This window comes from Xiphophorus hellerii, chromosome 23 (assembly GCF_003331165.1).
Source record: "Xiphophorus hellerii strain 12219 chromosome 23, Xiphophorus_hellerii-4.1, whole genome shotgun sequence".
NCBI classification, from domain to species: Eukaryota; Metazoa; Chordata; class Actinopteri; order Cyprinodontiformes; family Poeciliidae; genus Xiphophorus; species Xiphophorus hellerii.
Genome location: NC_045694.1, coordinates 16,849,719 through 16,871,956, shown reverse-complemented (window position 1 = coordinate 16,871,956; position 22,238 = coordinate 16,849,719). Strand labels below are relative to the sequence as shown.

Below are 22,238 nucleotides of genomic sequence, written 5' to 3'. Positions count from 1 at the left end.
TTAGCTATTTCTGTGTGTTGACGTTCATGTTAAGTGGCCTTATAAACGCACAAATCCGATACTCAATTCCAGAGGAGCTGGAGAACGGGGCATCAGTCGGTGACATTGTCCAGGATTTGGGTCTGGATCTGAAAAAAGTTTCCACTCGACGCATCAAAATCACGTCGGACAGTGGGCGGAAATATTTCACAATAAACCACAAAACCGGAAAGCTGGTGGTGAGTGACCGAATTGACCGGGAAACAGTTTGTGAATTCAGTGGTACCTGTTCACGTAACCTGGAGGTGGTGTTGGAGAACCCGCTGGAAGTGCACAACGTGGAGGTGGAGATATTGGACGTAAACGACAACGAACCTCAGTTCCCTCGGGATGAATACCAGCTTGAGGTGTCAGAGTCTGCTCTCACCGGGTCGCGGTTTCACATCGAGGGAGCTCAAGATGCAGATGGGGGGTCCAACTCCGTGAAACAGTACCGACTTATTCCAAACGACCACCTCACTTTGGACTCCATTAAACCCTCCTCCAACAATAATCAAATTGAGCTAATTCTCAAAAAGCCCTTTGACCGGGAGCAGATGCCCTCTCATCAACTTATTCTGACAGCAATAGATGGAGGCACTCCACAGCGAACTGGCTCGGCCAAAATCAATGTCCGCATCCTTGATGCCAATGACAATGTGCCTAAGTTTAACAGTTCAGTGTATAAAGTTAAAGTGCCTGAGAACTCTCCAAATGGGACACTTTTGATTAAGTTAAATGCAACAGACCCAGATGAGGGCTCAAACGGAGAAGTGTTTTATTCTTTTAGTAGCTACACTCCTGAAAGAGTCAGACAGGTGTTTTCTATGGACACAAACACGGGGGAGATTAGAGTAAGAAATAATATAGATTATGAGGAGACTAAATCCTATGAAATGTACATACAAGCAATGGACAAAGGCCCAGCTCCTGTTGCAGCACACTGTAAAGTAGTTGTAGAAGTGTTGGATGTCAACGATAACATTCCTGAGATTGTACTGTCTTCACTTTCCAGCCCTGTGCGTGAGGATGCACGGGCAGACACAGTGGTGGCTTTGATTAGTGTTAATGATGGCGATTCTGGACAAAACAAACAGGTATCCCTAGAGATCATGCCCAACTTGCCTTTTAAGATTAAATCCTTCAGAAACCACTACACTGTGGTCACATCTGCTTTCCTGGACAGGGAAACTATCTCATCATACAATGTTACAGTCAGCGCTGTGGATGAGGGCACGCCACCCCTATCATCTCAAATGAGCTTCAGGGTAGATGTTGCAGATGTTAATGATAACCCACCTCGTTTTGAGCAGACATCATATACTGTCTATATCACAGAGAACAATGCTCCTGGGGCATCTCTTTGTGTCGTTAAGGCCATGGATGCTGATGATGCAGAAAATGCACGCATAACTTATACTGTCCTTAATGACAACAATCATGGGATACCTGTAGCCAGCTATGTTGGCATCAAACCTGACACAGGTGAGGCCTATGCCCTGCAAGCCTTTGACTTTGAAAAGCTTAGAGAGTTTCACTTTCAGATTAAAGCCCAGGACAACGGCGTGCCTCCCCTTAGCCGTGTGGCCACAGTATATGTTTACATTATGGATCAGAACGATCATGTTCCTAGGATTGTCTATCCACCTGCAAATGGAACACTAATGAAAAATGCTGAAGCCGGCCTCTTAGTTAGCAAGGTGACTGCATGGGATGGCGATGCAGGACAGAATGCCTGGCTGTTTTATACCTTGAACCAGACCAACAAAGACCTAGACCTTTTTAAAGTTCATGAGTACACAGGTGAGATCCGCACCACCAGGCGAGTCATGGAAGACAACTCTACTACCTTTGTTCTGACTGTCCTGGTTCGAGACCACGGCATGCCACCGCTTTCCTCAACCACCACTATCCATGTGCACGTGATGGACCTTCCTCCGAAGTTTACCCCTGATCCGAAACAGATTGTTAGGCCTGACAGCCCAGCTAATGCTTTCACCCGTCACTCTCTACCTCATCATAGCCCTGTGTGCCACGACCTTTGTATTTCTAGTCACTGTCTTTGTTCTTGCCATTGTGCGATGTCATGCCTACTGTAGCCAGACTGGCTCCTGCTCCCCTTGCTGTGTATCCCAGAAGAACATGCCGGAGGGTGGCACCTCAGCAGGTGGTGGTGGAGCAAGGGCTGCAGGTGGTGGTGGAGGAGCTGCAGGAGTGCAACAAAACATCAATGTGGCTCTGCGCCGTGACCTCAAAGTGGAGCCGCATTATATTGAAGTGAGAGGAAATGGGTCTTTGACCAAAACGTACTGTTATAAGACGTGCTTGACCGCCACATCGGGAAGTGACACTTTCATGTTCTACAACACGGGAAGGCCGCACAGTGGCACCTGGGGCTACGGGCTATGTCACCAGCCACAGCGGACAGAGCCAGATATTTGTGCGCCGCCTCAGTATGCCAGATGCAACTGCCATACAGGTGTGTTGTCTGGTGTGATGTTTTAGATGTGTTTATATATGACTTTGCATTTATTCTGGAGTTTTTAAGATGTTAATTTCTTCTATTTAAGTTTTATTTGTTTTATTCCTTGTATTTTCTCAAACTAATTCATAGTGCTCACCAATATGGCAGAGGGCACATAACTTTATTCCAAATATGTGACCATATAAATTAGATATGATTCTTGACTGCTTACATATGGGATCATGTATGTCAGACATCTTTTAGGGATTGATTGGTTGTTTTTCTGGGAAGCTGGAAACTAGACCTGTTAAAACATACTTTGTGTTTTTTCACACATACTAACAGTTTGTGTTTGTGATGTATTGTGATTTCAAGGGCAATATCAATTGACTGCATTTTCAGCACAGTCAAGAAAATTTTACTGGAAAATCTATTTATCTACTCAATTGTAATCTCAACACAGCTTTACTTACTTTGGTGACAGAAAATCTCTCAGATAGATGCTTATTGTGACCTTCAACCCCAGATGTTATAGAACTAAAAAATGAGCTTTGTGCAACAATATTAAACTGAATTTAGATGGTGCTGGATATTATCTCTCTGTAAAGTGTGGAAAATAGAACAGCGATGGCTGCTACCGGTGCAACCAGTTCACAGTAGCAAATCTTCTCTTCCTGTCATACAGCTCTCTGCCATTGAAAAGTCAAAATATTTGAGAAATTGATGAAAAATGTAAAAATATAGTGTGAGGTCTTGTTTCAATGCACTTACATTGCATTGATGAATCAAAACGGTCCATTATATTGTTTTTTTTTTTTTGCAAAACACATTATAAAACAATATTTATACCAGTGGAGGAAGAGATATATGAGAAGAAGAAATACCTTAAAAGCAATAAAGAAAGCATAAAGGTTATTGTGCTGCTATACGCTGACCTGTTCCTCATTAAATGCCAGTCATGTTTGCACTTGCTGTGTAATTAAGTAGCAGCAATGTGTTTTGTTGGCTCTGTGAGAGGATTGGCTGCCTAGAAACCGATGAGGCGGGGGATAAAAGGTGATTGGACACAGTGCTGATAGCAGAGGTGTGAGCTCTGTATCCATGGAAGGAACTTTCACTCAGAGAGGCGAGAATTGAAGAGATGGCAAGAAAAAGGCTAGCAATACTCATAGTTTTTGATCACACAATTCATAGAAGACAGTGCAAGGATAGGAATATTCAAAGGCCCATGGGAATCTATTTAAATATTTATATGGACATCATTATTTATTATTTATTGATTAAATAAATAATAAGTTATTTATTTAATTTTCCCTCAGATCTTTCTTTTTTTTGGGTAGTAATTCCAGTTTGGATTTCCTGTGTGAAGAGTTAATTTTCCAGTTTTCCCCTGGGTGTACAGTAAACTGCAGACATGTTTATGTTCCAGATGTTTGTGCTTTATTGTTCGTGCAGTTCTGTTTACCCCCATAAACACCATACGGCCAAACAGACTAATCTCCCTTTGGCCACTTCAGTGCAACAAAAGAGCAAACAAAGCCGTTTAGTCCCATTTTGCGGACAATCTGGTCCTATTTTGAACTGGTTGTTTGTTGTTGCTTGCTGTGATTGGAGGGAAATGTAAAAGGTTTCTTCTGACTGTGTGAATATTGTCCACACTAATATCTTGGTCCCTCGTCTAAACCATTGATCCTTGCACTGATTGCTTGAAGATCAGTGACTTGTTTTCATCTAATCACGTACTGCCTTCAGTTTCTGGCATCTAGACATCCTGCAGTGTCCCGTGTCTCTGTCAACCTTCTGCTCCTTTGAATTGCTACAGGAGATGAAAAACAGGCCTTTCTCATTAAACCAAATATTGAATTCAGAGTGTGATGAATGTGGACTGCGGACCCATGGGGGTCAATGCGGCTGTAGCAGAAAGTGAACATCTGTCAAATTTGAAATGAAATGAGATTGCAAATGGGTCTCCTATGAACTGCATGGCCAAACAGGGGAAATATGGCGTCAGTTTATCTTTCTGAAGGTTAAGAAGGAAGAAGGAGAAAATGCAATCTCATCTTGGTGATATGGTTGGGTTAGCAGCCTATTTTGCTTCCCTTCAAGCATAATCTTTCATCATGATTAAGCATGGTTTGTTAGAGTCTTCTTTTACAATTCTTAGATGTAAGGGATACATTTTAGAATGCTTCAAACCAATTTTTTTCCCATGCTGTCCTTCATAGAACTGTCTGAATATGATGCCAAAAATCTGTTCCTCTATCTCCCTCCCCCTCACCTTCCTTTTTCCTATGACCTTCACTAAACTAAGATGACAGGAGAATGGTGGGCAGGAAGTAAAAGATAGACATGGTTCTGTATAGTTTCCATGGTGACATTTACTACATTTTCTGGCCGACTTTGTGAGAGTGAAATTTAAGGTTTTGTTCAGCATAGATGTGAAAGCAAATAGCAGAGTAAAGGTGGTGAGGAATATGCAGCAGAATAATCAAAGAAAAGAAAGAGAAGTCTGGATATGTGATGCATTAATAATCAAGTATGAATAAATATTAATGTCAAATAAGTTTGCATTGCATACATTTTAAGCCAGATTTGTGCATTTCTGTATTTGTGTATTTCTGTTGGCCTAACTTCAAATGATTTTCAGGAAACATTTGCAGTAATGCTGTTGCAAGGGTTGTGCCATGTTGAAAGGATGCATACTGGATGAATATATTTTATTTTTATTTTCCTGTGACCCAACACCTGGTTGGATTGAGTGCTGAAGTAAAATCTTTCAAAGTCATTTTCTTTTTCTTTCAATGTCACAGATGGAAGAAGGGAGGCGATGTGATAATGGGAGGAGATGTGTGCACCAACAGTATTCTGCTCATTACTCATTTTTCTTTTCAAAGGCTGAAGAAAGCTGCCACTGCCTGATTGTGTGTGTGTGGCACACATTCATCAGCAGCTCTCACCATGATTTATTAATGAGATGGTATTGGCTTTTGCCTGTACTTAAGACTCAATTCCTTCCATTCTCTCTTGCAGCCCAAGGCACCTAACTCGGACTGGAGATACTCAGCCTCCCTGAGAGCAGGTGGTGTAATGCAGAGGTAAGCATAATATTTTCTTTCTTCTAAGTATTTCACATTCACCCCTTTCATTATAGTCCCAGTCTAATTTCATAACTGATGTAAAAACACTGTTGTTTAGTTCAGACCTTGATTTAAAAAATTGCATTTTCACCCTTAGTAAGTCACCATAGAGTCTCTGTTATGAGACATATAGTTAAATAATCTTCAAAAATTGTTTTACTAATATCCTATCCAGATTATGCAAAGTTAATTTACAGAACTATAGATGAGTTGTTTCATCCTACAGCTAACAAAAAAACAAAAAAGAAAAAAACCCACAAACGATAATTTTATGGTGACAAATCTCTTTTTATAAATAGTCTTAGGAACCTTTTGTTCATAAGCAAAAGTGTTCTCAGACAGTTTTGACCTGACTACAACATCCAACTTTAGGTAAAACCAAGAATTTAATTTAAAATAATAAGACCACTGCCAATTTTTGGCAGTCTGTTGTGGTTTGTTTTCGATGGCAGAAATGTGCAATTCATTTAATAATAATAGTATATGTGTTTTCTTTTCTTACATCTTAATAAATTCTGAACACTGAAGCTGAATCTTTCACTTAAAAAAAAAATTTAAATGGCATGCCAGTTCCAATTCTTGCACCTGAAAGGCAAAATAATGAAATTTTCAATAAATGTAGCCAGCTCTACCTAAATGTCTCATGTGGTTGCAAGCAAATCATGTTTATTCACTGTGCGATGTGAATCTTTTTTTTTTATTTCGTTAAATACATATCTATATTGAAGCTCTTGTTCAGCTATGATGACTACTTTAAGAGAAAAGGTGGGGCTTTGCTTTTGCCATTTAGGATATAAAATAGCTAAAGTTAAATATTTATGAAGATTTCTGTTTCTGAAAAACAGGCAATATTAGTAAAAAAATATCTGAAGTGATTTCTTTTTCTGTAAGTCAACGATTTTAACCTTGAGACCTAATTAAAGATTAATCTCTCTCTCTCTCTCTCTATATATATATATATATATATATATATATATATTTATTTATTTTAAGTTACATAACTTGAAATGTTTTTCTTGAACATCAAATATAAATTCACTTTGAAATGGCAGACTATATGTTTCCTTACACAGATGGAGGAGTGACAGGAGGGAAGAGCAAACAGAGAGATGATCAGTGATGCATGAAGGACAGGTTGTTAGGTGGAAATATCATCTAGAACTCTGAAAACTAAATGAAGGGTCATTCTGACATCATGGCACAATAATTACAAACAATGTTAATATCAAAACTCATAATAGTTAAATCAATTACTTTTAAATATATTCATTTATTTATGGATATCTTAAAGAGACTCTAAATAATAAACTTCTTCCTCACACTCATATAATAAGTAAAGCACATGTAAGTGTTTAAAATGCATTGTGGTAGTTGGCTACAAACAGATTACTGTAGAGTTTACTGTAGTGCTTAAATCACATACATATAAAACATTTACTCAGAAATATGGATGTTTGGATAGTCCTCACATTTCCAGGTTGTTGTGCTTTGATTATGATGTGTTAACAGTGTGGTGCAGTCTGAAAATCTGAACATCTTACGGGATGATTCTGTGTGTGAATTGAAGAACAGTTCAAATAAATTGTTTATCTATTTGCACCTAATTCAGGAAATTTTTAGATGCGACCTCTGTTGGGTTTGGGAGGTTATTATAAGTTTATATGTTGGCATCAACGTTGTTCAAATTCCTTTACGATTACTGATGACACTCATGAGACTTAATGTATTTGGGTAAGACTGTATAAAATCGATCAAATTTATTTATAGGGCAATTTAACACTACTCTGACAAAAAGTAAGATTTACAGGATCAGTGATTAAAACTGATGAGAGTGGGATTAGCAAATAGGAAAAAGGTACAATGTGTTATATAAATATTCACTCACCAGAAACTTTCTCGCATTTGGTTATGTTATCACCACAAATGTCGATGTATTTTTGTTATCAACCAAGTATAGTAAACATTTGTGAAGAGGAAGAAAGTTATTCTTGTTTTTAATTTTACTTGGGAAATACATAAATCTGAAAAGCATCATCTGCAAGTATTCACCCCCCTTTGCTTTGAGATCTATCTATCTATCTATCTATCTATCTATCTATCTATCTATCTATCTATCTATCTATCTATCTATCTATCTATCTGTCTGTCTGTCTGTCTGTCTGTCTGTCTGTCTGTCTGTCTGTCTGTCTGTCTGTCTGTCTGTCTGTCTGTCTGTCTGTCTGTCTGTCTGTCTGTCTGTCTGTCTGTCTGTCTGTCTGTCTGTCTGTTCGATTTCATAGCACCAAATGTAATCAGGAGTCTGCTATAGAAGTGCAGCCTCCATCATTGGAAAATTACTATGCACCATATATACGTTTTACATTAATATCCCAGCAATGTACAGTATTTCTAGATGTTTTGATTATAGTGATCAGGTGAAAAAGCAGGAAATGATATTATCTAAAACTCTTATTATCTGAGACAAACGATATGATTATTGTCAAGATAAAAATAGCTTTAGTTTGCAGCAACCCTCTTTTTTATGACTGTGTGTTCAGTAGAAGGAGGGTGCAAAATTACTCAGACTGGGTGTGAAAATGTAAAAATGACCATCTGTACCCATAATCCCCAGAGTTAAAGAAAAAGTGTCATCAAGACTTTACAATTTCATCAGCATGGATTATTTATTTAGTTACTAAGAAAGCGTTTTATTTGCAAAGTTTTGTTCTGTTCACATAATTCAGTGTTACGTTTGGGATAGCTGTCTCTTTATTGATGCCCTTTAATTTTGAGAAGCATAAAGCATAGTTTATGTATTGCAAGCACCTCTCTAATTTTTAACATATTAATGTGCCGTTTGTCTTTTAGTTCAGTCCACATGGAAGAGTCTGCAGTCATGCAGGGAGCTCAGGGAGTCCTGGTACAGAACTGGCCCACTGCATCGAGTGCTGCTGGTAAGAATCTGTTAAGCTATTTTCACCTTAGAGTGTAAACCACTGAAGAACTGTTTGGTGAAGTTAAACAATACAACACACACAGACCTACTCTAGTCTTCATGTTGGCAGCACTGATTAATTAAAATATTTTTTGTTTGGTGCGTCCATAAACTCATATCAACAGTTTAAGATAATTATTTTTTCATACCGGCAGATTATCCAATAACTTAGTAAACTAAAAATAATAATTAAATAACTATGATACTTCATTTGAGATTCCCTCGACTCGCCCTTGCCTTGTCTCACTCCTGCAGGATCTCCACACTGCTCTGCCTGTTTTCTGTTGCAGGATTAGTGACAAAGCATAGAAAGAAAACCAACTGAGAACAGTTGATTGGATTGTCAGCAAAATGTTTATATCATAAGTGAGCCACAGAGGACAAACATTGCAGCAGAATAATAACATAATTACATTCGATCTCCATTTAATGTTGGCCTCTTCTGTTCCTCAAGTTCTATACACACACAGGAAATCAAAGAATTAGAGTCACAAGAAGTCGTTTCAATTTTTGAAAAGTTTTTTTTTTCTTCAATCCTTTTTCATAATTAGTTTGTATAAAATTTGCATTGGCAGGACTGATTATTGTGCAGACAGAACCTGAAGCATCTGCTCTCTGTCTTAACGTTTGGTTATTTCCAGAAAAAAAAAATATATTTTTAGAATTTTCTCTCAAAAACAAAAAGATTGTCATTTACATTCAGATAAAGATAGAATATTTAAATTTTACCATAATTTGGCTAGAAAGGGACTTACTACAGATATAGGATTATTTTAAAATAATGCTAGGAACAATTTTGGAACCACATCATGAAGATTTCCTTGTAACTAACAAAAGAAAGACTCAAGGAGTCGCGGTCAACTAGAAAAGAAAATATTTGTCAAGAGAGAAATGTTTCATACATGAATGTTTTAACTTTGCCATCCAAAAGAAGAAATGGATCATTACCACAACCTATACGTACCCACAAAGTCTACTGGGATTATTGGTCGATCTCAACAGGTTTGTAGTACTTGTTGAGGTACTCCAACTGGTACTGGAGTTTAACAGATATGCTTCCTCAAGGTTAAGATGTCCTGAAGCATCTTAACCTTCAGGACAGAGAAAACACGGGGAGTCCATATACATTTGTCACCCAGCTGTGAATACCCTTGCACATGTAACTTAGTCTAAAAACTTTGACACAACCAGTGCTCCTTACCAATATTTGTGATGAAAAATAGGCTGTGTTGTATATACATTAACTCTCTTACAGAGAAACTTAGTTTTTATCTTTGCTAATACAGACATAAGTGTGATGAAGAAGGATTAAGACTTAAATTTAAAAAAAGACATATCACACAAGCTAGCGATTGCCTCCTCCCATCCACACTTGCGTACAAACAGCCTCCTCTGCTATGCCATCGATTTCTTGCCTTAGCTGAGAACTTACAGCTTGCAGGCACTTCAAAATGTGAGGGACAAAATGGAGAGCAAACACAGACAAGCAAGAAAGAGGGAGAGGACACAACAGACAGCAGTGACGTCCTTAGGGCAGATCAGTGGCTATGAGATCAGCTTGCACGGACTTAAGGTGGTCTCATCTGGCTGTCGCAGTTAGAGACGACATCCTGTGCCATTTCAACCATTTTAACCCAAGGGCTGCCTGCCCCCTCTTTATCTCGTTGTTGGCAATGCTATGAATAGAAATAACTGAAGGTTACATTAGATTTAATATAAATTTTAGGGTGTGACAAACAAGGCTCCAGGGTTTGTAGTGATAGTAATAAGAAATACAAAATTCTAGCTCTGCTCTTCTGATGATCAAAAGAATGACTTATCTACTGGAGTTCATCTCAATTCTCTTTCATCATATCTGGAAAATGGGTGTCTTGAGTTAATCTGAACTTTCACAGTTACAGTGCTATTTATAGCTAAATCCCGCTTTTATCAGGTAGTCTCTTGTCTTTAAGGTTTTGTTTCTTTGAAGCCGTTGTTTCAGGATGGGTGCAGTGGTGGCGGGGTGGTGTCTCTTCACCGTGAGACTTAGACAGCCGACAACGCCCATGTTTTCGCTCTTCTGTTTTTGAATCAAATCATTGAATCTGCACTCAATGCCTTGTGTTTCGTGTGTATGTCCCTATATTTGACCGCCTGTGAGTCCAAGTGTTTTGTCTGCTTGCTTTGTGCTGCTCCTGTTGTGACAGATGGTGCACAGCCCACGCCCAGATTAACACAGCCACATTAGGAAAACCAGGGCTGGGCTTGTGTTCAAGTCACCCTTCCTATCTGTTCATCACTCCTTGTGTGTCATCACCTTGTCTGTCCCTCTAATTCACAAATCTGCTGCTAAAACAAACTGACGTGTGGGTTTTTGTGTAGAACTGAAATAAAAATAGAAAAACTTCTATTGTGAGATTGGAAGAGACAAGGAAGAGGGGGGGTTAAATAGATGACTTGCAAGGCGAATGATTTAAAAGTAAAGAGCACTTTAAGCAATATTGAATAAGTAATGAGAAGGAGTGACAGTGACTAAATCACACTGATTGACTGAGACATAGTCGGCAATAAAGAGGGGAGGCTGAATGAGGCTGCTGTTGCTAGGGGAGTGTGGTTAGACCAGACAGTGGTGAGAGGGAGTGAGAGAAAGCTTCGAGCATTATTCTCCATCAGCATAAGCACTGTCACCATGGCTCCTACCAATGTCCTACTGCTTCACAGGAAGACATTGTTTCCATGGCAACCATTCATGGCCCCTGATATTGACAGGGGCGGGAGGAAATAGTGGTGGGTGTGCATAAGATAGGGTGCAAACATATGGCACGGTGCAAAAGAAGATCTCCAAGAAGGGGAATCGTGAGGAATAATAACCGAGCACTACATGAAAGATGAGACCGAATAAGCAAATGGACGAGAAAGAGTAGAGATAAACAAGCTAAAAAAGTTGCCTCTTTAATTTGAGGTGAAAGTTGTTGAAAGAGGAAGAGGAGTTAGTAGAAGTAGAGTGACCTACTTTCACTGGGGTGGTGGTGTACTGCAGATATGGATGCAGGTTCACTGTTTCCCTGCATCATCCTTGAGCATCACACACACATAGTGACACATTCACCATAACCACTGGTGCAGAGACACGCAGTTTTCATTGGTGTTGACTGGCAAAAACTGTCCAAATGACGAGCAGAAACTGAGACAAAAATCGTGCTGTATTTTGCACTTTGAGAGGCTTGAAGATTTATTATCTGAGCCATTACATTTGTGGACTATCCATTATTGCAGTATTTTACATTTAGTTTCTTAAACTCATCATGAATGTTTTGTGAATATAAAGGAGGAGTCAATTTAATTTAATTGTGGATACTTTTGGGCTGCAGTACTCTGTCAGCCATTGTTGATATAACGTGGAAATCTTTTGGCTCATTCAGAAAGGTGGGGTAGAGAAGAGAAACAATCTGGGATAGTTTCACTATTTTTGAATACTTTCAGCCCATCTGCTTCCTATTTTTATCTGGGTTATTTTCTTTTTGCTGTTAGCTTTGTTCTGTTCTCTGCTGCCATTGCCTTTAAAATTCTTGCCAGTTCTCACCTCCTTTATGCCACTAAGGTATAAATCCTTTTTTCACACTACTTTTTTGTCACTGCAACAATGTTGAGATGTACACAGAACACACACTTTCAAACCTGCATGGAGATGCAGAATTTCAGAGCAGTATCTATACTTTTAAAGTTTACATCAACCATCTGCTATATGGGCTATCTGGGCAATATAACGTTGTTATGATGAAACTAACAAGAAACCTAACCAGGAACACACCTAATATTCTACACACACGTTTAGCCTTAGCACCAGACACTATCATGAAGATGTTTGCCATCAGTCACATCTCCTTTTTCTGTTCAGATTTGAGAATACATGTTAATTCACACAGACACTGCCCCATAAAGTAAAATGCAACAACATGTGATTGAGATGATAGCAATGTCCTATTTTTGTTCTTTGAATATACTCATGAACTGCACAGCAGGTTAAAATAAACCCTCTAAAAATAGGTGTGGTCCCTCTGCAGGATTGACATGTGAAGAATTACATCCAGGAAATCTTTTTTTTTTCTCTTCTATGCTTTAGTTTTGTGTTAGGCATCACCATTTTTATCTGCATCTATGCTCCTCATGGCCCCTCTTCCTCCTCCTCCTTAGGACGTTATGTAACACTGCGCTGCAGTCCTTTGTGCAACTGTCCAACTGGCTGATGGTAGGGCAAGACAAGCGGATGAATAAAGTAGATGTGGCAAAATGGAGCTTGGGTGATTTGAGTGGCTGTGAAACCCCACTGGAGGCACAAAGAGAATAAAGGGACATTGACACAAGAAGAAGCTTGACTGATGACTTCAGAAGTAAAAATTAGGAGAGTGGACATGCAGAAAATATCACAAGCAGTAATGTAATGGGGCTTTACAGCTCTTTAGGCAGCAGGGTTAAAATGTTCAGACAGCATATGTACAGAGAGAAGTAACCCTTATAACTATGAAATACGTTACTGTCAGTGTCTCTAATGTACTTGATGGTTATGGCTGATGGGCAAGCAGTTTAATACGAGATCATATTAACGTTATCACTAACACTGATAGACATAATTAAGAGTTGCATCAATTACTCAGAGGGATGGGTGTTAGTTTACAATGTTTTTCACGCTGGATTAGATAAAAGGTCAAGGAAAAGAAGAGGTAGAAGGAAAGGGAGGGGTTCCGCACAACATCCGTTCTCACAGTCCAAGAAAAAGGAAAGTGCTTCGCCTTGAAACATTGCTGGACGAGTGGATTTTATTACCTTCAGGAGAGATAGAAATAAATTGAATAAACCTAAAAGGAAGGCAATCTTTATGTCAGTATTTGTTGTTAAAATGATGCACATAAACAACAATTCATATCACTATATTCAGAATGTTGTACAGATTTCAGATTTTTCCTTATTTACTTGAATGAGAATAAAACAATGCAGTGTTACTCTGGTCTGCCTTACCTGTTCCATCTGTCTGCTTCCATCGTGACTCATCACTCTCTGGGGTGTAATTAAGTTTATTAGTGCGAGGTTGCACATAGGCACCACTGTCTCATCAAGTTTTCACTTTGAGTTAGACAGGTGTTATTTTAGAACATACAAAATGGACGCTTTAGAGAAACAGCTCACCAGTATTTTTTATTCCTTTTGGGCTTGATCTGTTTGGTCTTTGCTTTTTTTTTTTTTTTTAATTTGAGAAGCTGCCTAGTGAAGGAGTCAAATGGGAAATTTTTCTCTGCCAAAAAAAAAAAGAAACAATGTGACTGTTTCTGTCACAGTATATAAATGTTAAGAATCTGGTTTTGGTGAATATTCCATCAGTGTACCGTATGCACTCTTAATTTTTGGAATATTAAAATCAATGCACAACGTTTATTGCCAGTTCATAAAAAAAATACCCCTTTCAAATGTTTGTTTCACTTATACAGCAAATCTTCACTTGTATTATTATGCTCTGTGGGTAAGGATAAAGGAAAATTGCAATTCAGATGCTTGTATACTCTGAGTAGTGCAGGAGGCCAGTTGTCTTTTACCAGACATGATTTTTTTTTCAGCTTGACTGGATCTGTCCTCAGTTAATCTCCCCTTTGGTAACAGCTCAGGAAAGGAATCAGAGAAGCAAAGAATATATGTGAGGAAACGATGGCAAGTAGGTCATTGCTTTGCAGAGTAAAGCAAAATGGCTGCAACACTCTGCATGCTAAAGCACACTGAGTTTTGGTTATGGTATTTTCACTCTAAATACCGATAAGATTCTTATATGACTAAAAATGATGCAGTACCTCTTGCTCGCGTTAGACTTGTCAGATTTTTTATATTTTTTTATACTTACATATTTAGGTTTTGTGAGTGTTTTTTGGGGGGTATTTTCTTGAAGAGAAAAGACATATTATTCCTGTGGCCCTTCAGTTAAGTTTATAAATAAACAAGATGCATTCACCAGAAATAGAATGCTGTTTCTTTTTTTTCTTTTAAAAAATTTAGCAAGATAAATTATAGGCAAAATTTGTTTGCTAAAAAGAATAACCAAAACAGAAATCAGAAGAGTTAGAGGATTTCTTTGAGCCTTTCATTTACCAACAAGGAGAAGTTTGGTGAACTGCACAAACCCAGAACATCATCACAATTCTAACACATAGTTTAAAACATTCTGTTTTTTATTCATGTCTGCATCTGTGAAACGTTGAGCATAGGGTGTCTTGCTGGTAATTATTGCAATGCAAAAGTTGGACAGATTGAATAATGAAAACTGAACATTCTTGAACATTTATGAGATCCAACAGAACAACGTAAACCAAAACTGGTTTGTGAATGGATAAAGCAGGCTAACATTAAGCTTCTTAAATGGCCCTGACTGCAGGCATGCTGAAAATCTACAGTGTTTAACAGTGCTAAATGGGTTTTTTCCCAGTGTGTGTGATTTTCTTGCTAAGGGACATTGATGCAAGTCTAAAAATAAATCAAACTTCAACATCCACTTAAGTTTTGTTTATTTTTAGTCCATCCTGACAAAAAACAATTCAAACTATTAAAAGCTTAAAGTTAATGTCATTCATGCCTATGATGGGTGTGTGTAAAGAGTTGATTGGAATAGTAGCTTTTGACTTAAGTGAGTCTTTCATCCATTCATTTAATCTTTTCCCTCCTCAAGCAGTACACGTTGTAAGTGCTAAGAACTACAGATTGTGAAAATCTGTGAATTTTAATTAGAGTTGGATTGAGTTGACGTTGATTTTATGAATGTGTCATGCCTTTTTCTCCTTTGACTTTCATTTAACTTGTAGCATATGATTAAATTATGACCCACTGAGATTGTCTCTTACAAGCATATATAGCAAGGCAGTGAGATTTAACTTGTGTTCAGTTCAAAGAAGAAATAAAAAATGTAGCGATATGAGAAGCTTGTTACTTATTTAAAATAGCAAGAGGCTATACTGAATTTGTAAAACGCATGAATAGAGGGACTTGCAATCAAACATCTCAGTTCAGTCATAAAAATTGGAAGAATTTATGCATGTCAAGTCTTTGATTTCATTAGAGATTTGAAGCTAATCTTTAATTTCTCTGTGTTTCTCTTTTAGATGGTGAAGGAGGGGAGGTTTCCCCACCTATGGGTGCCGGCGTAGACAGCAACAGCTGGCACTTTCGTTACGGCCCGGGTGGTCCCGGAGCGCCCCCACAGCACCTGAAGCCTGGAGAGGTTCCTCCAGAGGCATTCATTATTCCTGGCTCCCCAGCCATAATTTCCATCAGACAGAACCAGGGAGGAGAGGACGACAAGAGCGACTTCATCACCTTCGGAAAAAAGGAGGAGGCCAAGAAAAAGAAGAAGAAGAAGAAGGAAAAGGAGAAGAAAGATAAGAAGGATAAAGGCAAGGATGATGGTGACGAGTAAAACAGAGAGCAGAAAATGCATAAAATGGCTAAGAAGAAAAGGGTGCTGTTAAAACAGAGGTACCAACCGAAGTTCACTGGGTATAAAGAGAATATTTTATACCATAATTCATTATTGCTGATAAAGTTTCAAAGCTTTTTCTGTTATGATTCTGGCCTTACCAAGATATAGTTTATCTTCAGTTAAATACTGATGTAAATTATTTATCTTGCCTTGATACAATTAATGATTACAAAAAAAAAAAAAGAAAATGATTGTTTCTTCCTCTCCATGCCCCAATGTGCCTATGCACCCTGAGTCTACTTTTATTATCTTTTTGGAAAATGGAAGTAGAATTCTTGTCCTTGTGTTGTTCTTCCTTTTCTCCTTTAACCCACTGGGCACGTTGGCACCTCTGTCTTATCCCCTCCCCAACGACAATGTGTAAAGAATTCTCTGAGAGACCAGTACATTGAACAAAAACAACATAAAGCTGTGCCAGCCAAGGAAAAAAGAGGAAAATGTGAAAAGATTGACACAGATGCATGCAGTCTGGAGCTGGACACACTCTACTTGTAAATAGCACAAACAAGAGTCACTGAACCCTAAAGGCTAAACTGGCACTGCTGCAGATTCACTGGTAATTACCAACAGTGTTCCCTTAAATCTCAATGAAACCACATGCGCGCACACTAACACATCCAAACGTGCAAACAGCAACTTATTACCCATGAGACAATTGACACAGGAAGCACCTGAGGCCTGGGAAGAACGAGTGAGAGAAAATATAAGAGAAAAGACTGGCTGAAAACTGGACACTGCAAGTTCTTTGCCCTGCGCACTCACTTCTGAGAGTGCAGATGTACATCAACTCTCTCAGGATGGAAGAAGAACCATTTGCAATAGCTCTATCTTTGCTTGGAGAGCACACAAAGAGCTTTATCTTCTGCAAGAATCCCAACTGAGGAGGACAGAGACCACTGGAAGATATGGAGGGAAAATGGGGAGATGCTTCACATTCTCCTGAGCATCACAGAGGGTTGAGTGCAGCTGAGGTGGCTTTATATGGTGGACTCTGAAGATACCTTACAGAGTATTTGGAGAAATTTTGATATCACTTTTTCTCCTCCTTTTTGCAGCAACAGCTAAACGCTTTCTGCTTTGAATGTTTGGTAGCAACCAATCCTTACCTGACACCTTGAGTTTACAGATAATCACCTGCTTGTATTTGTTCCCAGCTGCCACAAAACCAAATTTTACTGAAAATCACTTTTTATTTTGCTCATTGCCCATCATGTCGACTGCTTCTCCTGTATAATGTGTGAAATGTCTTTTATGTTCTTTAAAGAGATTCAATAATACCCGTGTTTATTTTTCTTCATAGCTTTAACTGCTTTATGCTTTATACGCCCACCTCACTGTTGTCCTCAGACACCCACTCGACCCCTTGCTCTGATGGCCTGCTCTGAACATTGTGGTGTGCTGAGAACAGCATGGAGTAATGCGGACGAGGCCCAGGGAGAACCAAACAGGGCTTTGCACCCTGAACCCGTGTCAGGTGCTTCTGAAGTGCAAAATGGTTCAGTGCTTTTTAACTTGTGTAAACTACGGTATGTGGTTCATTTCCTGTTTGTAGATAATCACAAGAGGAGGTATGGTGGGATAGGGCTGATTACAGCGACTGTGAAGAAATGTGATGAAATAAGGACCGATTAAGAAAAAGTAAATAAATTCACCAACTTGATTGTTTAGGAACATTAAGTCACATACTAGCTTCTATGTACGCTGTAAATGTATAGTAGACTTCTCATAGATTGAACAGTAGCTCTTGAAACTTGAGAAATATTGGGCACACAGGGATTTTTTTTCCCTGAGCTTTATCCCACCAACCTTCTCACAGACAGTTTTTGAAAAGGGGCACTGATGTGCCTCAAGACCTGCTTCTGTTGGTTACCCTCCCGTTGCCTGTAACTTGTTGCCACGTCCCAAAAGTTTTTGCGGCTCAGTATGACGTCACTCCATTAAGTGGCTGCTGCATGTACTGCTCTACGGAAACAAACACTATATAGAGAAATATATATATAGATAGATAGATTGCTCTGATTTTATTCTTTTGTATTATTATTTTTTTTTCTTCATTAATCGCACAGGAAATATCTGTATGTACTGCTGTCGCTCCCAAGCATCCATGTACCACAATGTTCACACTCCACAGATGTTTTACGGCATCCACTAACCTTCTTTAGGTATTTGTAAATGATATAGTGTGATACCTTTCAACTGCAAGTTCATTTTCTCTCTTTTTCCAACAGTGGTTTTGCGTTTCAAGACAAGCAAAGCAAAGCAAAAAAAAAAAAAGAAAAAAAGCTTCAAAAAGCAAACAAAAAAAAAAAATCACTCTGTCTCTGGCTTTGACATGACGATTTAACTCTGTATTATTGTAACTGAAATATGTATGATTCTATGAAGAGCTATCACTTCCCTTTCACTCTCATTATAAAAAAATGGAAGAAAAAAATCCTGTAAAAAAAAAAAGACTATATGTTAGTATATTCTTGTGTTTAGTGAGTGTTCATGCTGTCATTCTTTCCCAATGTATGGTGGTGAACTATGGTGGCAGTGTGCTGTCCTGAGTGGACTAGCAGAGATATGTTGTGAAACTTTTTTTGTACACCTTCTCATCAACTGTAACAGTGAAAAGTAGTGAATTTCATTTATTTCATTTATTTTTCATACTTTTTATTTTACCTAAATGGATACAGTGGTAATGTGTTTGGTTTAAAAATCACAAATAAAATTTTCTTTCTTAAGCGTACACTTCGGATTTATTGTTTTGGGGTTGTTCACGTAAGACTGTTTTGTCCTACTGTGTGTGTGTGTCTTATGGTTCTGCGGTTTTTCCAAGTGCAGTTTATAGGAATATTAGGCTGAGACTTTATTATATTGAAAAACATAATTAAATATACGAAAGGCTTTCAGAAGGAATGCTTTTGTTTTTCTATTTAGGTCCGGGTTAGTGGAGGAAAGAAATGGATGAGTTAAACAGAGAAAGAGTTCATTTTATTTTGATGAGCAAGGCTGACAAACTGTCAAAACTGTCTCCGGGCTGCACTCTTCTATCACACACTTTCATGTCACACTTCCTTTTGTGGACTAACAAGCAGTCAGAAAGGATATCACCCTGCAGAGATGAAACACACACGCACACAATGATCTACACAGCTCAGTCCTCTCCTTTCTGAAAGCCTTGTCGCAGATGGTCCAAACAGTCCCGTATGAAAACGAAGCTTCCAGACGTACGATCATTTAATAGAGTGGCTAAATAGATTTATAGTGTCTCAGTGGGTAGGTTTGAAGGAAATAGTTAATCAAATCAGAGAGGCATTACTCATGATGGTCTTGAGAGAAATGAAAGCTTGATAATCAATATTTTTAATTAGTCACTCTAGCATACAGCTTAAAAGCTTCTTGTAGGAAAGTTGAATATATGGCACCTAGCAGATTTATTTGCTTTCTACAAGTGAAAAAAATAAGTAGTAATCACTCTTCAGGCTTTTCTTTAGCCTGAAGCTTCATCCAATATGTAATACTCCTTCTGCTCTTAAATTATATTAAGACATATAAGTCTCTCTTACAGGTTTGACTTTCATTTTTCATCCAGAGAGTGAAGAGCATAATAAAGAAGGTTCAAGAGTTCATGTTAACAGAACTGCTGGTAAAAAGGCTGCATTTTCTTTTTGCACCCTGATGGAGACAGGAAAGGTGTTTCCATGGCGACAGCTATTTGGGGAATGGTTTCTATAGTAACAGCCATGTATATGTACCAAACATGGGCATACTGAGCTAGTGAGGCTCGCTGATGGGGTCAAAAGGGTGTGGCTTTGACAAATCGGCAGAGAAAGCACTTCACTGATTACGTTCACTTCTAATCTCCTACTAAACATTCACACTCATAGCTTGATGTTTTGGCTGTGAGAGCAGCAAATCCACAGAAGTAAAACACTGAAATAAATCAATAAATAAATAAATAACGCCCACACATTCAAAATGCCTCCAGTTACTTACTCCCAAAAGCACTAACGAAATGAGCGTTGGTCCTACTGAATTTTATGTGTACTATGCAAATAAGTTAAGAAACAAACATTATGAAAGCAGCCTCCAGCGCTTTGTTTTCACAGCAAAAATAAATAAATCTCTGATTACTGAGTATGTACAATAAGCACACTAATGCTGCAAAGCAATTGGCACTTTTTAAAAGATTTTATATGTTGGGAATTCATAGACAAAACAAAGGTTAATCCAAAACAATATACAGCACATAACATAGGTTACAGGAGTTCATTCTTTACTCCCACAATAGGGAGTCAACTAAAAGATCATGAATTGTTAAGGCAGCAGCCATTTTAAATTCAATGTAGCTAAAAGGTGTTAAAACAAATAAATATATCTTTGGCTGCTTTCTCCAGTAATTTCACACAGAAACACACATAGTAAATAGTTTTTGTCTTAGGGCTTGAGTTGACTGGTGATGTTTCCAGCTGCAGTGAGTCAGCAAAACCATCACCCCGGAGGGCAGAAGCAAAATCAAGTGACTCGGCTGAAGATGGTGAGATTAATGTGTACAATCATATGAGCTTGTGGGAAACACATGCAACACATTCGACTTGAGCTAGCGCCCCTAATGGTGAGACATTCAGTTCATAAGACTATAATAAATATGACTCAATAGCTGAGTTACTTTGGCCAACTTAGCTGTGCTTGAGTTTTATGGAGAGCAGGTATTATTATTTATTATTTATTATTAGGTGTTTGTTGAATTGAAACATTTGTGACTTTATTATTATTATTATTATTATTATTATTATTATTAGTAGTAGTAGTAGTATTATTATTATTATTATTATTATTATTATTAAACAAAATAAAAATTCTAATAAAATAAAATTAAAAAATTATTTGAGCTTTTCTTGCTGTCAGCAAAAACAGAGAAATGGGTTTGGAACAGAGCCCATGGTTTGCCAGCCATGTTTGTTACAGTGGGCTCAAGATACTCGCACTGGTTTGATCTCTAATGTAGAGATTTCAGCTGCTGAGTTTAACAAGGACACGAGGTCAGTAAGTCGGGGCTTGACAACATCGACGGTTTCTGAGGGGCATTTAGCCCTGCATCGTCTATTTGCTGCTATGTTTATAGCGTTTGCTGTAAATGCAGAAGAGCCGAAGGAGTCAGGAGTAAAGGCGCCATCTCCTGGTTAAAACCTCACAGCACATCGGTTTTAAAAGCAAGAAGCCCGTTCAAAAAGCTCTTCAGTGTTTTCATATCTTTGTTTTGCAAATCAACTTCGACATAGAATATCGGACTTTGAACTTTAGCTGAGCGACGGCAATCATTGCCTCATTTGTTTTTAACTAATTTGACAGAAAATCAGTCAAAATGCAGAAAATGCAGTAAATTGATGGCACATATTTTGATAATCTATAATATCAACTGTCTTCAATTTTACAATCTAGAGACACCCCTCACCCCTCCGTCCAGCTAAATAAAACGTGTTTAGAGGTTTACCTGTTACATATAGGCTACTTTTGGGGAAAAAGGGGGAAAAAAGACATCTTAAAATTTAAGGATTTTTCATGGATCATTTTTGTAAGTTTTAAAGATACGTTATGTTTTTACACAACACTGATAAAGTGTCTAAAAAGGTTAGCCAAGGGTTCTATATTTATGTTTCTTTGCGAATTTGGGCATTTTAACGTATATTTGTTTCGCTCTGCATTATTTCGACCGAACGCGTCAGTGCTGGCTCCGTTGGTCAAACGTGTCTAAGCAGTTGTTGAAATTTCCTTTTTGTTTTAAGCCGTAAGGCTTTACGTCACTCAGCCCCCGCCTTCACGTATGAAACCATGTCACTCAGACACACAGCCGTCAGGTGGCGAGTCAGGAGTTGGGACTATGGAAGATCACTGCCAAGCACCGATCAGTAGTGTTACTCAGCTTTACAAAAGTGGGATTTATTTGCAATGTGGACATGGAGTGAAATAGGTCTCTCCTCTGCTCTGACTGTTGCCAACGGTTTACTGCAGGACGGACGGCTGTCAAACTGACTTGGGAAGAGGGAAATGCTGAGCAAGCTCTCGCTGCTTACTCAGGACGCAGCCGAAGAGCGTTGTCGCCATCAAAATCTCTAACAACCCAGGAGTCTTTAGATTTGTCACTTTTTAACAGTTTGGATAAAAGTG

At 38.4% G+C, this 22,238-nt stretch overlaps 1 pseudogene; it reads left to right on the top strand.

The window, feature by feature from the left end:
• The window catches only part of LOC116714972 (protocadherin alpha-5-like), a 31,715-nt pseudogene extending 12,899 nt beyond the window's left edge, over positions 1-18,816 (top strand).
• The last annotated feature ends 3,422 nt before the right edge of the window (positions 18,817-22,238 follow it).